The sequence below is a fragment of the Euphorbia lathyris genome, chromosome 10 (assembly GCF_963576675.1).
Source record: "Euphorbia lathyris chromosome 10, ddEupLath1.1, whole genome shotgun sequence".
Lineage (NCBI taxonomy): Eukaryota > Viridiplantae > Streptophyta > Magnoliopsida > Malpighiales > Euphorbiaceae > Euphorbia > Euphorbia lathyris.
The window spans coordinates 16,611,918-16,627,364 of NC_088919.1; the positions used below are offsets into that span (position 1 = coordinate 16,611,918).

The 15,447-nt window shown below is 36.4% G+C and overlaps 1 non-coding gene across 1 annotated transcript; it reads right to left on the reverse strand.

The window, feature by feature from the left end:
* Positions 1–4,808: 4,808 nt before the first annotated feature.
* LOC136210093 (small nucleolar RNA R71) lies at positions 4,809–4,915 on the reverse strand. Its single transcript, XR_010677801.1, has one exon. It is a non-coding gene; the product is annotated as a small nucleolar RNA R71 (small nucleolar RNA).
* Between the last annotated feature and the right edge of the window lie 10,532 nt (positions 4,916–15,447).

Here is a 15,447-nt window from a genome sequence, read left to right on the forward strand (position 1 = left end):
TATGTGAGCAAGTGGGTCGAAGCAATGGCTAGTCCCACCAATGACGCCCATGTGGTAGTAAAATTTCTGAAAAGGCTGTTTGCCAGATTCGGGGTCCCGCGAGCGATCATCAGTGATCAAGGGACCCACTTCTGTAATGCGAAATTTGAAAAATTAATGGGGAAACTTGGAGTCTCACACAGGGTTGCCACACCATACCATCCACAAACCAGTGGACAGGTGGAGATCTCCAATAGAGAAATAAAAAGAATTTTAGAGAAAACTGTTGGCAACTCTCGGAGGGATTGGGCAAACAAGCTCGATGATGCTCTATGGGCATATCGTACCGCTTATAAAACACCGATTGGAATGTCTCCGTTTTATTTGTTATACAAGAAATCTTATCACCTGCCGGTGGAAATGGAACACCGTGCATTTTGGGCATTAACATTTTTAAATTTTGAGACACAGGCTGTTGGTGAACAGAGAAGTTTACAACTGAGCGAAATGGAGGAATTCAGACTGTTCTCGTACGAAAATGCGGTGAATTACAAAGCCAGGACCAAGCAGTGGCACGCCAAAAAGCTCCTGAACAAGGTGTTTCATGAGGGACAAAACTTCCTTCTCTACAATTCATGATTGAGGCTCTTTCCAGGAAAGCTCAAGTTCAGATGGTCAGGACCATTCATAGTGAACCGTGTATTCGCACATGGAGCTGTTGAAATTTTCAAATACGGAGGTGATCCTTTTAAGGTGAACGGGCAAAGATTAAAACCATATTTAGAGAACGATCACACAAGGAAGATCGATACTGTTCATTTCCAGGATCCCCCAAGTCAGTAAAAGCACGAGAACAGAGTGTCCGCTACAAACACCAATTGTAGCACAAGTAACTTTGCATTTTATTGATTTTCATTTTTACTTTTATTTTTATTTTTATTCTTGTGTCAAATGTGTTTGAGTTTTACTTCATCATGAGTATCTTCTGCCCAGGCACAATTGTAAAACCTAAAAATCCTTCCAAGGGTGAGGTAGTACAATTGTACCTGTTTTGTAGGGAAGGGAATATCGTAGAAATTAGGGCGGTAAAAATTTGTTTTATTAAAAGCTAGGAAAAGTGGAACGTCCACTCCTATGCCAAATAGGCAATCATACCGCCTATTTTTTTCTCCTCGATAAGATTGAACGGTTAGGGGGAAATAAATGCTAAAATCAAATCTTGACCGTTCATCACCCCTCGTTCTAATTCAAAAATACGCGCCTTTCTGCCAATCTGTCCAGGTGGCCGACTCTGATTCGACCTCATAATAACAGATTGGCGAAAAGATGCCTCGTTTCCCCTACTTAAAGAAGATTTATCTCAGTTCAGTCCGTCTTTCACCATATTTCTTTCTTTTCTTTGAGATTTCTTTTCACAAAGGCAGTTCATGATCTGTGCCCTGTACCACTGGAAAACCCTACTTAAACTAGAAAGCGAAATGAGAACCCGAGGTTCAGGCAAAAACGTGAAAATAGAGGGATCTTCCAACAAAGAAAAAGCAAAAGCAAAAATGGCAGAGCCAACCACTGTGGCTTTTGTCCCGGATGAAAAGCTGGTCAAGAAACTCTCCCAGTTCAAAGACGCCTCTGTACAGGCGTACTATGATGAGTTAGCAAAATTTCAGTTCGGACCCATCCGAACAGTTTGCTGGGAATCCCTAAAGAGGCTGAAGCTTGAGGATCGTGTGCGCACCCTCATGAAGGCCGGTCATTTTGAATGTTTCTTCGAAATGACGGAACCTGCCTATCGGGAACTGACACTCAAGTTCTTGGCCACCTTTAAGCACAACGCTGAGATAATCGAACCTGACGAAGAGGGAAAATTTAGCTTCAGGCTCATGGGTCACTCCTAGAGGCCTTCGCTTAACCTGTTTAACCAGATGCTTGGTGCTGCCGACGATGACGATCTATAATCCGAGAGCTATAAAGAGGCCTTCACCACAACGCCTGATGTTTTCGACCCTGTGGCCTTCTAGGAATCACTTTCAGGATAGAAACATTATGACGGCAGTTCGTCCAAGGCGTCCAACATCGATGATTACGTTGTTCGGTATTTGCACAAGTTGATCTCCGGTACAATCTTCGCCCGGGAAAACCAAGCCACCATGCCACATGCAGATCTCACCGCGTTGTGGAGTATGGCAGTTGGACCAAGAATGAATTTGGGATTCTGGTTCGGAGAATACATCAGCGCTTTTTCTAAGAAGAACTCGTCGATCATCTGTTGTGGAAGCATTGTCGCCAGGATTGCGGAGTCAATCAGGGTTTTCAAACCAGAAGACCATTCTCGCCTCACGATTGTGAATCATCCTGACCCGATTGATCTCAAGAGCCTCCAAAAGACGCTATTCGGAAAACTTGTGAATGGGAAGTGGGTCTGGATGTCTGACTTTGTTACATCTCGGCAGACTGAGAGCCGAAAAAGGAAAAGCGAGCCTACTGTATCAGTGTCGTCGGATTCCGAGCAAGTCGAGAAGCCAAAGGACTTAGACTTTTATAAGAAGTGTGCAAAGCTGACCTGCTGTTAAGCCCAAAATATACCTAAAATATCATTAACATTTACATCATTTTTATTACAAATTTATGTTATTTATATCTGTTTAGATTACTTTTACTCTCGAATATCTTTCTTTCTTGCAAGGTACCTAAATATTTGGTAAAATCCAAATAGGAACGAAAAAGGATCAAAAACAGAAGAAAAACCCTACAAAAGGAGTCAAAGACGACGTAAATTGAAAGCACCAAGTCGAGGACACGAACGAAAGCAAAGAAGCGAGAAAACTCACCGTGCCGCGACAGTGAATCCCCAACCCGCGGCCGCGACACGCGTGGTTTAGCCATTTCTCCCCTTCGTCCAACGTTCAACTTAATGCTACGTCATTCACGGCCGAGGATTCCTATCCTCGGTAAGTGCAGAAAATTTGCCAAAAGCATTTAACACATGCTGAAATCCAAGAAACGCGTTCGTTCAAGTGGATAAAGACGTCCTTTCACAACGGACACGACTCTTAACCAACGGATACATCACTTCAAACACAACCCTTCAACATCTATAAATAAAGAGTTGATGTTGAGAAAAATGCAATGAAATGTTATAATATAGATATAGAATCAGAGCGTAGAACTTATGTCTAAGTTCTAAGTAAAAACATTTCGAGAGTTAGAAATTAGATTCTGTACAAAACAAGATGAGGTACACATATTGTTTATAGTTTAATTACAACTCAGTAGCGTTTAGACATTGTTCCAGTTTTAGTTTGCATCATAGTAGTGGCCGACTGAATCCCTATTACGAAGTTACAGCGAGAAAATTGAGTAGAGTGTTCGCCCCTGAGCCTGACAACCTCTAAGGAAACCCAAGGAAATGAACCGATCAAGCCGTTCACTTGCACGCCCTCGAAGAACTCGATGCTCCATGATCTCTGTAAACTTGTATCAATTTATATTTCATCTAATAAAGTTCGTTCTATTCGACAAATCGTTATGCAGCACTTATGGTAACCAATCCAATATAAGTGAGGCTGGTGTTTTCATTAATACGCAGTTGAATTCAAAATCATTACAAGGAAACTTTGTTGAACACTTAGGCAAATTATCATCTCGAAAGAGTTTTAATTTGAGTAAGGGCAACTATCCCGAAAGGGTTTTGTCGCGTTCAAAGCCAATTAATTAGAGGTTCCGTCATTTATTTCATCATCATAATTGATACAAAGTTTAAGTTGTTTTCTTTGCTTAATGCAAATGAATACATTCATTGTTTTTCTAAAAAGTTCTAAATGTTCCTGTTTTGTAAAATTCATCCTTCAATCAGAAGATCTTTCTAACAATCGATTTATTCTAAATATAAAATCTTATTCCAGCATTTTTCAAGTATTCAAAGTTCATAAACTCAATTAAACAATTATTTTTCCTAAATTCAATTAGACAAATTTCACTTTTCATTTACAATTAATAATAAATCTAACAAGTTCGAAATTAATAAATTCAAAAATAAGTTTTTCGTTAAAAAACGTATCCCTATGAGATCGATATTTTTATTACTACAAGCGAAACCGTGCACTTGCGGAAATCGCTCAACAAGTTTTTGGCGCCGTTGCCGGGGATACGCCAAAATTTTTGACAAAATTTTTATTTTTCGTATTTTATTTTCGAATCTAGGTTTACACATTATTTTTATACAATTTTTATATTTTATTTATTTTTCACTTTATATAACATATTTGTTTTCAATTTTGTTTTGAAGGTAGTTTGGCTCGTGTAACAATTTCAAGTTCATGCGCAGTTCGCGAAATTCGGGCACGCCACCAGACCCTCTTGATCCAGAAATTGAAAGAACACTTAAGAAAAACAACAAAAACAACAAAAACAAAGACAAAACACCCTTAAAAACCAAAAAAATTCAGCCAGAAAATATGGCCGATCCACCGACACTTATGGATTATGCTAGGCCAGGAATGGCCGGTGTAACTAATAGTGTAGTTAGACCCCGTATAAACGCAAATCAATTTGAAATTAAGCATGCTTTGCTTAATATGTTGCAAAACAACGTAACGTTTTATGGACTACCTAACGAAAACCCTAATGCACATTTGACAAATTTCTTAGAAATTTGTGATACTTTTAAAATTACTGATGTAACAGCCGAAGCAATCAAACTTCGCCTCTTTCCTTTCACTTTGAAGGATAAGGCAAAAATTTGGTTAACTTCTATGCCTGCTGCAACATTTGAAACTTGGGACCAATTAGCCCAAGCGTTTTTATCAAAATATTTTCCCTTAGCAAAAACCGCAAGAGTCAACAAAGAATTGACATCTTTTACACAAAATGATAATGAAACTCTTTATGAAGCTTGGGAACGTTTTAAAGAACTTCAACGTTTATGCCCACACCACCAACTGCCAGATGCACTTTTAATGCAGACATTCTATAATGGATTAAATCCTACAACTAGAGGTTCATTAGATGCTATGTCTGGAGGTTTATTTATGAAGAAGACGTCCGCCCAAGCAAGAGAACTTTTAGAGGAAATGGCAATCAACAGCAGTATGTGGCCCGCAGAGCGTGGACATATACCAACGGCGAAACCATCATCCTCAGGTACATCATCGGTTAAAGGTATAATGAATCTTGATCCAGTAGCAATGTTACAAGCCCAATTTTCTGCCTTATCGCACAAAATTGATAAGTTTATGGCACCATGCGATCCTAATGATCCAATCTAGAGAGACATTGATTACGAAGGTATGAATGAGATTGAACAGGTAAATTTTGTCCAAGGACAAAACCAAACTACTAATCCTTATTCTAATACTTATAATCCTGGATGGAGAAATCATCCTAACTTTAATTGGAAAGATAGTAATAATAATAATAATGCAAATGCTAATCAATATCGTGTAAATAATTATCAAAATCAAACAAGAGATGCGATTAGCACTTTATCTTCAAAAATCGACAAATTTATAGATGCTATGAATGGAAAGGTAAGTAATCAAGACGATGGTTTTAAACGGATCGAAAGTAAATTCGATCAGCTTATCAAAAACCAATCATCTAGCATCCATAATTTGGAGGTTCAAATTGGACAACTTGCTAAATCAATTCCATCCTGCAAAGAGGGAAGTCTTCCCAGCCAAACAGAAGAAAATCCGAAAGAGCATGTTAAGGCTATCACTCTTCGTTCAGGGAAAAACTATTTAGGTCCGGAAATGCCCGAAAATTCAACTTTACCTGGAAATGATTTACCAAAATCCAAAGAAGATACGTTAAAACAAAAAGATACAACAATTGACTCTAGTACGAAACCTTTTGTACCAAAACCACCTTTTCCACACAAGGTCCGAAATAAGGACCATGATAAACAACTTTTATCATTTTTAGATAAGCTTAAAAATTTGCATATAAATTTAACATTCATGGATGCAATTACGCAAATTCATAACTATGGAAAAATTTTGAAAGATTTAATTTCAAAAAAGATTAGTTGGGAAGGAATTTCATCCATCTCGCTTACTGAAGATTGTAGTTCGATAGTATCAAGCAAATTACCTACTAAACTTAAAGATCCCGGATGCTTTACCATTCCGTGTACATTGGGAAATATGGAATTCCCAAGTTGTCTTTGTGATTTAGGAGCTAGTATAAACTTGATGCCATTGTCTATTTTTGAAAAATTAGGTTTAGAAGAAGACATCAAACGTACCAATATGGTTTTGCAATTAGCGGATCAATCCACTAAAGGACCATATGGTATAATTGAAGACGTTTTGGTGAAAGTTGACAAATTTATTTTTCCTACTGATTTTGTTATCTTAGATTTTGCTTATGATGCTAATTGTCCGCTAATCTTTGGTAGACCATTCATGAACACGGGACGTGCTCTAGTTGATGTGTCGGAAGGAAAAGTAGTTTTACGAATAGGTGACGATAAGATCGAGTTCGATATGAATCAAGCGATGAAATATCCTATGGAGGATTTCGCTTGTATGAAGCTTGATTTAATTGAAGAATGTGTTAATGACATTGTTCAAAGAGAAGAAATAATAGAACCTATAATGGGTGAAGAATTAGAAGATAAGGACCCAGAGCCTTTGATTCGAGAAGATGGACCAGTTCCGCCTTCAGTAGTAGTTCCACCTAAATTAGAACTTAAAGAATTACCAAACCATCTGAGATACGCTTTCCTAGGTGGAAGTGATACTCTACCTATAATCATCTCTAACAAATTAACAGAAAATCAAGAAGAAAAATTGAAAGAAGTTGTTAGAAATAGAATAGGAAGTGTGGGATGGCAAATTTCAGATTTAAAAGGAATTAATCCTAGTATTGTAATGCATAGGATTCACCTAGAAGAAGATAAGCCACCTAAAGTGGATAGACAAAGACGTTTAAATCCGAACATGAAAGAAGTAGTCAAAAATGAGATTACTAAACTTTTAGACAATGGAATCATTTATCCTATTTCGGATAGTGAATGGGTTAGTCCAATCCATTGTGTACCCAAAAAGGGAGGCATAACTGTAGTAAGGAATGATGAAGGTGAATTAATACCTACGAGAACCACCACTGGTTGGAGGGTTTGTATAGATTATAGGAGCCTAAATAAGGCAACTAGGAAAGATCATTTTCCTTTACCTTTCATTGATCAAATGATCGAAAGGATAGCCGGTCATGCATTTTATTGTTTTCTTGATGGTTATTCCGGATTCTTTCAAATATATATTTACCCGGATGACCAAGATAAAACAACCTTCACATGTCCTTATGGAACATTTGCATATAGAAGAATGCCTTTTGGTCTATGTAATGCACCAGCAACTTTTCAACGTTGTATGACTGCAATTTTTAATGATTTCATCGAAGATATCATGGAAGTATTTATGGATGATTTTTCAGTTTATGGAGATTCTTTTGATGCATGTTTAAAAAACTTAGATAAAGTTCTTTCTAGATGCGAAGAAACAAATTTAGTATTAAATTGGGAAAAATGTCATTTCATGGTTGACGAAGGAATTGTTTTAGGTCATAAAATATCTGAAAAAGGATTAGAAGTGGATAGAGCAAAAACTTCAGTAATAGAAAAATTACCCCCACCAACAACTGTCAAGGGAGTAAGATCATTTCTAGGACATGCAGGTTTTTACAGACGATTTATAAAAAACTTTTCTGTGATTTCCAAACCACTTACTAATTTTCTTATGAAGGATTCAACCTTCGATTTTAATGAAGATTGTATTAAAGCTTTCGAGACATTGAAAACAGCTTTAGTTAGTGCACCCATAATTGCTAAACCCGATTGGGATTTGCCTTTTGAAATCATGTGTGATGCAAGTGACCTAGCTGTAGGATGTGTTTTAGGTCAAAGGAAGGATAAAAGATTACATGTTATTTATTATGCAAGTCACACATTGTCAGGTGCACAGTTAAATTACACAACAACAGAAAAAGAGATGTTAGCCGTAGTATTTGCATGTGATAAGTTTAGGTCATACTTGCTAGGATCTAAAGTTATTATTTATACAGATCACGCAGCTTTACGTTATCTGTTTGCTAAGAAAGATGCAAAACCGCATCTGATTAGATGGGTTTTGTTGTTACAAGAATTTGATATAGAAATTAAAGACAAAAAGGGAGTAGAAAACCTTGTCGCCGATCATCTATCGAGATTAGAAGATGAAAACGGTCCTATAGGTGAAACTATCGGTATACGAGATGATTTCCCCGATGAACATCTCTATCAAGTAAAAAATATCATGTCACCATGGTATGCAGATTTTGCTAATTATCTTGCAACCGATATTGTTCCGGAAGGATTATCTTCCCAACAAAGGAGGAAATTTTTCTTCGATATTAAACAGTATTTTTGGGAAGATCCCTTTCTATTCAAATCATGTGGTGACGGGATAATTAGGAGATGTGTTGGAGAAAATGAATATGAATCTATAATAACGGAATGTCATTCCAGCTCATATGGAGGACATAATGGAGTTAATAAAACGGTAGCTAAAATATTGGAATGTGGTTTCTTTTGGCCTACAATGTTTAAAGACGTTGGTTCATTTATTACTCGTTGTGATAAATGCCAAAGAACGAGAAATTTAGGAAGGAAAGATGAGATGCCCCTCAAAAACATATTGGAAGTTGAAATCTTCGACATGTGGGGAATTGATTTCATGGGACCTTTTCCGCCTTCCAATAGTAAAACTTACATATTAGTAGCCATTGATTATGTTTCGAAGTGGGTTGAAGCAATTGCAACCCCTACGAATGATTCTAAAGTAGTTGTTAATTTTCTTGACGATATATTTTGTAGATTTGGTTGTCCTAGATTCGTTGTTAGTGATGGCGGTACCCATTTCATAAATCGAAATTTTGATATGCTTATGAAAAGGTATGGAGTACGCCACCGCGTGTCAACGCCATACCATCCTCAGTCTAATGGTCAGGCGGAGATCTCAAATAGAGAACTCAAATGGATCCTAGAGAAAACTGTTTCGTCATCAAGAAAAGATTGGTCACAAAAACTCAATAATGCGCTATGGGCATACCGTACTGCATTTAAGTCACCAATAGGAATGACTCCATATCGTTTAGTGTATGGAAAAGCATGTCATTTACCAGTAGAATTAGAACATAAAGCCTATTGGGCTATTAGAAAACTTAATTTCGATTTACAACAAGCAGGAAAGAAACGTTTGCTCAATTTGAATGAGTTAGATGAGTTACGACATCTATCGTATGAGAATGTGAGGATTTATAAAGAAAAAGTGAAAAAATGGCACGATGCCAAGATCAAAGTCAAACACTTTAATGTTGGAGATAAGGTGCTGTTATTTAATTCACGGCTTCGTATATTTCCAGGAAAACTTAAGTCCAGATGGACCGGACCGTATTTAGTCGTCAAAACATTCGACTATGGTTCTTTAGAACTTGAGGAAACCAACGGTAATCGTTTCAAAGTTAATGGTAATCGATGTAAAATTTATTACGAAAATATTTCCGAAATAGGAACTAATTTCGTAACAAGATTTCCTGACATATAAATCATTTCGTTTTTCTACACATAGTTATTTATTTATTTTTATTTTTATTTTTGTTTTTGATTATATCATTTTATGTTAGAAATTTAGATATATAAAAAATATATATTCAAGTCATGATTTTAATTAATTTTTAGGAATTTAATGTGAATTAGAAGAAATTTTGTGATTCTCAGTTGAGAATTTGGAATTCTCAGTTGAGAATTCATATATTTAGAATTCTTAAGAAGGTGAGAAATTTTCTGAACTTATAGAGAATTTAAAATTCTCAGTTGAGAATTTGGGTAAATCTGGTTAGCTAGGAAAATTTCTGGACTTACAGAGGATTTGGGATTCTCAGTTGAGAATTCTGACTTCAATAGATTTCAATTAGACAGGAAAAATTTCTGAACTTACCGAGGATAGGGATTCTCGGTCGAGGATCAGAGATTAGGGGTTTTTGACGCCTGATTTCCGCAAGGAAATCAGCGTGTCGCGACCGCGGGTCAGAATCCTCGGTCGCGACACGCTGAATTTCTGCAGAAATCAGACCTGTGTTCTTCATCTCCAGCAGACACAACTCTTCAGAAACGAAAAATTGAGTTTATTCATTTTTAAGAGGTCTGATTTCATGCCTTTTCACTTCAAAACAACACCTCTTTTTCATCCTAGGATTTTATAAATAGGTTCTAGAGGTTCAGTTTTCTGTCACTTTTTTTTTTCATCTCTGTCAGAACAATTCTCTGATTTTCTTCCAATTTCCTCTACCCAGAAATTAAGTTCAGAACCTTTCTTCCTTACTCATTCCAAACACCATGACTTCCACAAACACTCATCCTAAGAAAGTGGTTGCTTCACGCAATAAATGTATTGATATATCCGAGCGTTATAGATGTAACTTTCCTATCTTCAATCATGATGAGGGAAGGTGCTTCTTGAAGCTTCGATACACATTCTTTGTAGGAATGCTATACATGGATGACTTTCTTAACGATCAGTTGGGAATTAAAGATGATATGAGTCGCTACATGGAACGTTTAGGATGGACCAGATTTGTTGATATGAAGTTTCCTATAATTGGAGACTGGATATTAGAGTTCTTCTGTACGGTTCGTTTTGTTAACAAGCGTCGGGTGCGTCTTAGTTTTCGTCGGGATGGCAAAACTTTCACTTTTGGATATCCTGAATTGCATGCTTGGTTTGGTTTTCCCTTGAAGGATACTACCAAACGTCATCATGGAAGAGACATGACATCCACTGATATTTGGCGAATGCTCACCGGCATCTGGCCTTTCAACCCTAAACTTGCCTATAATAAGTCTTTTTATTCCAACTCTATGCTATATTTGTATAAATTTCTGAGTCACAGTCTGTTCGGTCGCACGTTCAGTAGTGTCGTCCAAGAAACTGACCTTTATGTCCTTGGCGATATATTTCAAGGCAACGTGGTTGATTCTTCAAAGATTTTGATGGAGGGTCTTGTTGCCGCGTCTAGATCTAAGGCTAAGAAGGTTGGGTTCGGTAATATCATATGTGGAATAATACTAGGGACCAAGGGAAGTATTTCTGTTCCTTGGAGTGATGCTGAATCTTTCCCGACACTAGACTATAAATTTTTAGAATATGAAGGTCTAGTGAAACAAGTTTTTCGATCAGGCCCAAATTTTCTTTCTGCACCAGAACGTCAAGCCTTCGTGCAGATGAAAATAGACCGCTATAGGGCTAAGAAAATCCCGATTGAAAGGGACGAATTTCTAGCATAGCCTTGATTATTTTGTTTGTAAATATCTTGTATATATTGCTAAATCAATAAAACTTTCTCTTTTGCATTATATCTCTTTTGATTATATGGAAACTCATTATTCTACACTTATGAATCTATTAAATAAAACTTTAAAGCATTCATTACTAATTAAATGTTACTAACTAAGTTCAAATTCCTTAAATAAAGATTCATTTAACTTACATTAATAAATGAACATAAATGCTTCAATTAATTTGAGTTCCAAACCTTTCCTATTCTTAATTTAACATTCATTAATTAAAGCATTTTCATTTATTTTTCCAATTAATAAGGATAAACCTTTGGTTTTCCTTATCATTTAATGTTTTACATTTGTGTTTTTATGTACAGATAACATTTTCAAGGAGTTCAGGATAGAATTTATCAAGAAATTGCACGAAATGGAGTTAATATGCAGAATTTGGGTAGCCACGAGGCGATTCGCGGCCGCGGATGCGCGTCCTCGGTAACTTCAGCAACATCCCTCTAAAATTCAGGAAAAAATTCGCTGCACAACGCGATTCACGGCCGCGGATGACCGTCCTCGGTCGCGACACGCGACGTTCATGCACTCCTAAGTCCGGATTTTTTTTGCCTATTTTACAACCTTGTTCCTATTCCAATTCTACCTATTCCTATTCCTATTCCTACTCTACCTATTAATCTTCCTATTCAACCCTATATATACCTATTACTTACACAAACCTTACATCACCTCCAATTTTAACCAATCCCCTACTCTAACCTCTTCCCAATATCTTACTTTTACTCTTCCCAATTTTATCATTACCCTTTTCAATCACCTAAACCTTTCAATTCAAGTCTCCATACAAAACTTCTACTTCATCTTCAACCTCAAGCTTTTCTCTCTTTTCATCTTTTTCTCTACACCCTAAACACCATAATCATGCCTAGAGCAAAACGTGTTGGACACAAGCCGGCTGTCACTGAGGCTAATCGCCTTCGTATTAGTTGCGGGGCTTATTTCGACATTCATTCCGAGGAAGAAGTTGGACGTTTCAAGCATTTTTCACACGCCAATCGTAAGTTCGTGGACATGCAGTTTCTTGATTTTGATTCGGTAAGAAAGTTGAACTTCACTACTCAAATTGATGCTTTTATTGAGACTTTGGGGTGGGAAACTTTTGCTTCTATGCGTTTTCCCCAAATTCAAGAGTATGTGGTTGAGTTTTTGGTTACTTTAAAGATGAACAAAAAGAGGACAGAAATTTCTTTTCGGAATAATGGTACTACCTATACCATAGATTATGAGGCTATGGGAAATATGTTTGGTTTCCCTACTAGTGATTTTTATGATAAGCCTCGGGATTTTGACAATAACTCTTTTTGGCAAAATCTTTCCGACCAAACCTCTTTTGACTCTAAAAACACTTCGAGCAAGTTGATTAAGGACAATTGTGTGTTCTTCTTTCACAAGTATTTGAGTTTTTCACTTTTTGGTCGTGTTGAGAGTTCAAAAATTCAAGTCCGGGATTTGTTTGTTTGGGATTGTTTATTCAAAGGTTTAAGGGTTGATAGCATTGGAATGATATTTGACAATTTGTATCGTGCTTCGAGGGCTCACACCACTCAAGTCCCTCTCGGTAATTTAATCACCGCTATTGTTTTGGGAGCACGAGATGAATTAGCAACTTATGATATGTCCACCTACCATGGATATGTTCCGGTTTTGGACATTGCGGCTCTTGAGCGGGCTCATTTGTTGGTTTCTGCGGCTCCTCCCGTTTTTATTTCTTATGCTACCCGTATTGCACATCTTCGTGGCACTATAAGTGGAGGTGCTTCTAGTTCTCAAAATATAGGTACCGAGGAAGGAGGTGCGGAGGAAGGAGCGGAAGATGCACCACAAGCCCAAGCATCTCAAGATAATGATCCGGTGGATTTAAGAAGAATTTTGAACCAAATCAATGCCAATAATCGACCAATGAATTTGAGGATTGATGATTTGGTGGAGAACAACATGGTGAGAATGACAACCTCAGTACTTTGAGGCGTGCGCAAAGATCGACTCGGCATCGGATGCTTTCGTTTTTCCGTCGCCAAAATGTGGAAACTTCACCAACACCTCCGGATTCCCCGCCGCATGCTTAGGTTTTATCTTTTATTTTTATCTTATCTTGTTTTAATTTCAGTTTCGTACATTTTTATTTCTTATGTTTTCGTACAATTTCAGTTTTAATTTAATTTTATGATGCATGTTTTCTTTGCTATATCTTTCATTTCTTTCCGTTTGTTTTCTCTTTAACGTTTTATCTCCATTTTTGCACCAATGAGGACATGGTCCAATTTAAGTGTGGGAGGAGATATATACATATATCATTTTTATACAAACGAATGAATGAACGAATGTATGCAAATGAATGAACGAATGTATGCAAATGAATGAATGAATGTATGCAACACTTGTTTGTTTTCAAAAATACAAAATGCAACGTATATTGCAACACTTTTAAATATATTGCAACAAATGAATGAAAAAAAAAACTTAACATTTTTTATGAAATATCATTTTTACATTTATCAAATAATCATAAGTTAAATTTCTTTTATGATTATTTTTAGGTTATCATTATCGATAGAAATAAATATTTCTATACGGGTAATATTTTTCAAAATATTTTTCACAAATCTTCGACACGATTTTAAGTAAAAAATTGTCTCGAGTGAATGTATTTAAGTAAAAAATTCTTTATTTTCAATCTCTATTTCATATCATGAAATTCATGATATAATAAATCTTATTTTAAATTTTCAATTAGGTTTATAGGCATTAAATTGAACTAACAATTTTTTAGCTCGGTTTTTGATTTTGTCTTACATTAACACCAATTGAAGTTTTTAAGGAAACTATAGCCATAATACATGTTGAATTTTAAGTCAATATAGGATGAATGTGCTAATTTTCTTTTTCCCAATTCATATTAATTAATCAATAAATCGTATTCTTAACTTTTGGCCACGATTGAGACCAACCTTATCACAGTCGAGGTATGAAAGGGAAGAAATAAAAAAGTAAAGCGTACTTTTGGCCACGGTTGCGACCACCCTTATCACAATCGAGGTATGGAAGGAACGTTTAAAATTAGAAAAAATTAAGCGTGTTTAAAGTTTAAAGTAACGATTGCGTCCACCCATGGCATGGTCGGTACCTCTTAAGCGAACACAAACAAATGCATATAAAGTTACGATCGAGACCACCCTTATCACGGGCGTAACTAAGCAAATAAATTAAACTTAATACTCATATATAATAATTCAAGTTTGGGAAAGGAAATTTGGTGCTTTGAAATGCCTTGAGATGAAAGACTCAATAACATGCGTGCTTACATCGTCCCGAATACTTCAATTTAAACATTGAAATACAAGACGAATGATATATCGTATTTATACTAAGTTAGTTTGATATTTTGCGTATAAATTTGCCATGCGAAGTTAGTCTTTTCGGCTTAACTAATTTAAAAGGTAAAAACAAAGATATATGTTTTATTTTCATAAAGAGATTAGTTAAGGAATAAATTCAGTGAAATTTTGCTCGGGACTAGCAAAAGATTAAGTGTGGAGATTTGTTAAGCCCAAAATATACCTAAAATATCATTAACATTTACATCATTTTTATTACAAATTTATGTTATTTATATCTGTTTAGATTACTTTTACTCTCGAATATCTTTCTTTCTTGCAAGGTACCTAAATATTTGGTAAAATCCAAATAGGAACGAAAAAGGATCAAAAACAGAAGAAAAACCCTACAAAAGGAGTCAAAGACGACGTAAATCGAAAGCACCAAGTCGAGGACACGAACGAAAGCAAAGAAGTGAGAAAACTCACCGTCCCGCGACAGTGAATCCCCAACCCGCGGCCGCGACACGCGTGGTTTAGCCATTTCTCCCCTTCGTCCAACGTTCAACTTAATGCTACGTCATTCACGGCCGATGATTCCTATCCTCGGTAAGTGCAGAAAATTTGCCAAAAGCATTTAACACATGCTGAAATCCAAGAAACGCGTTCGTTCAAGTGGATAAAGACGTCCTTTCACAACGGACATGACTCTTAACCAACGGATACATCACTTCAAACACAACCCTTCAACATCTATAAATAAAGAGT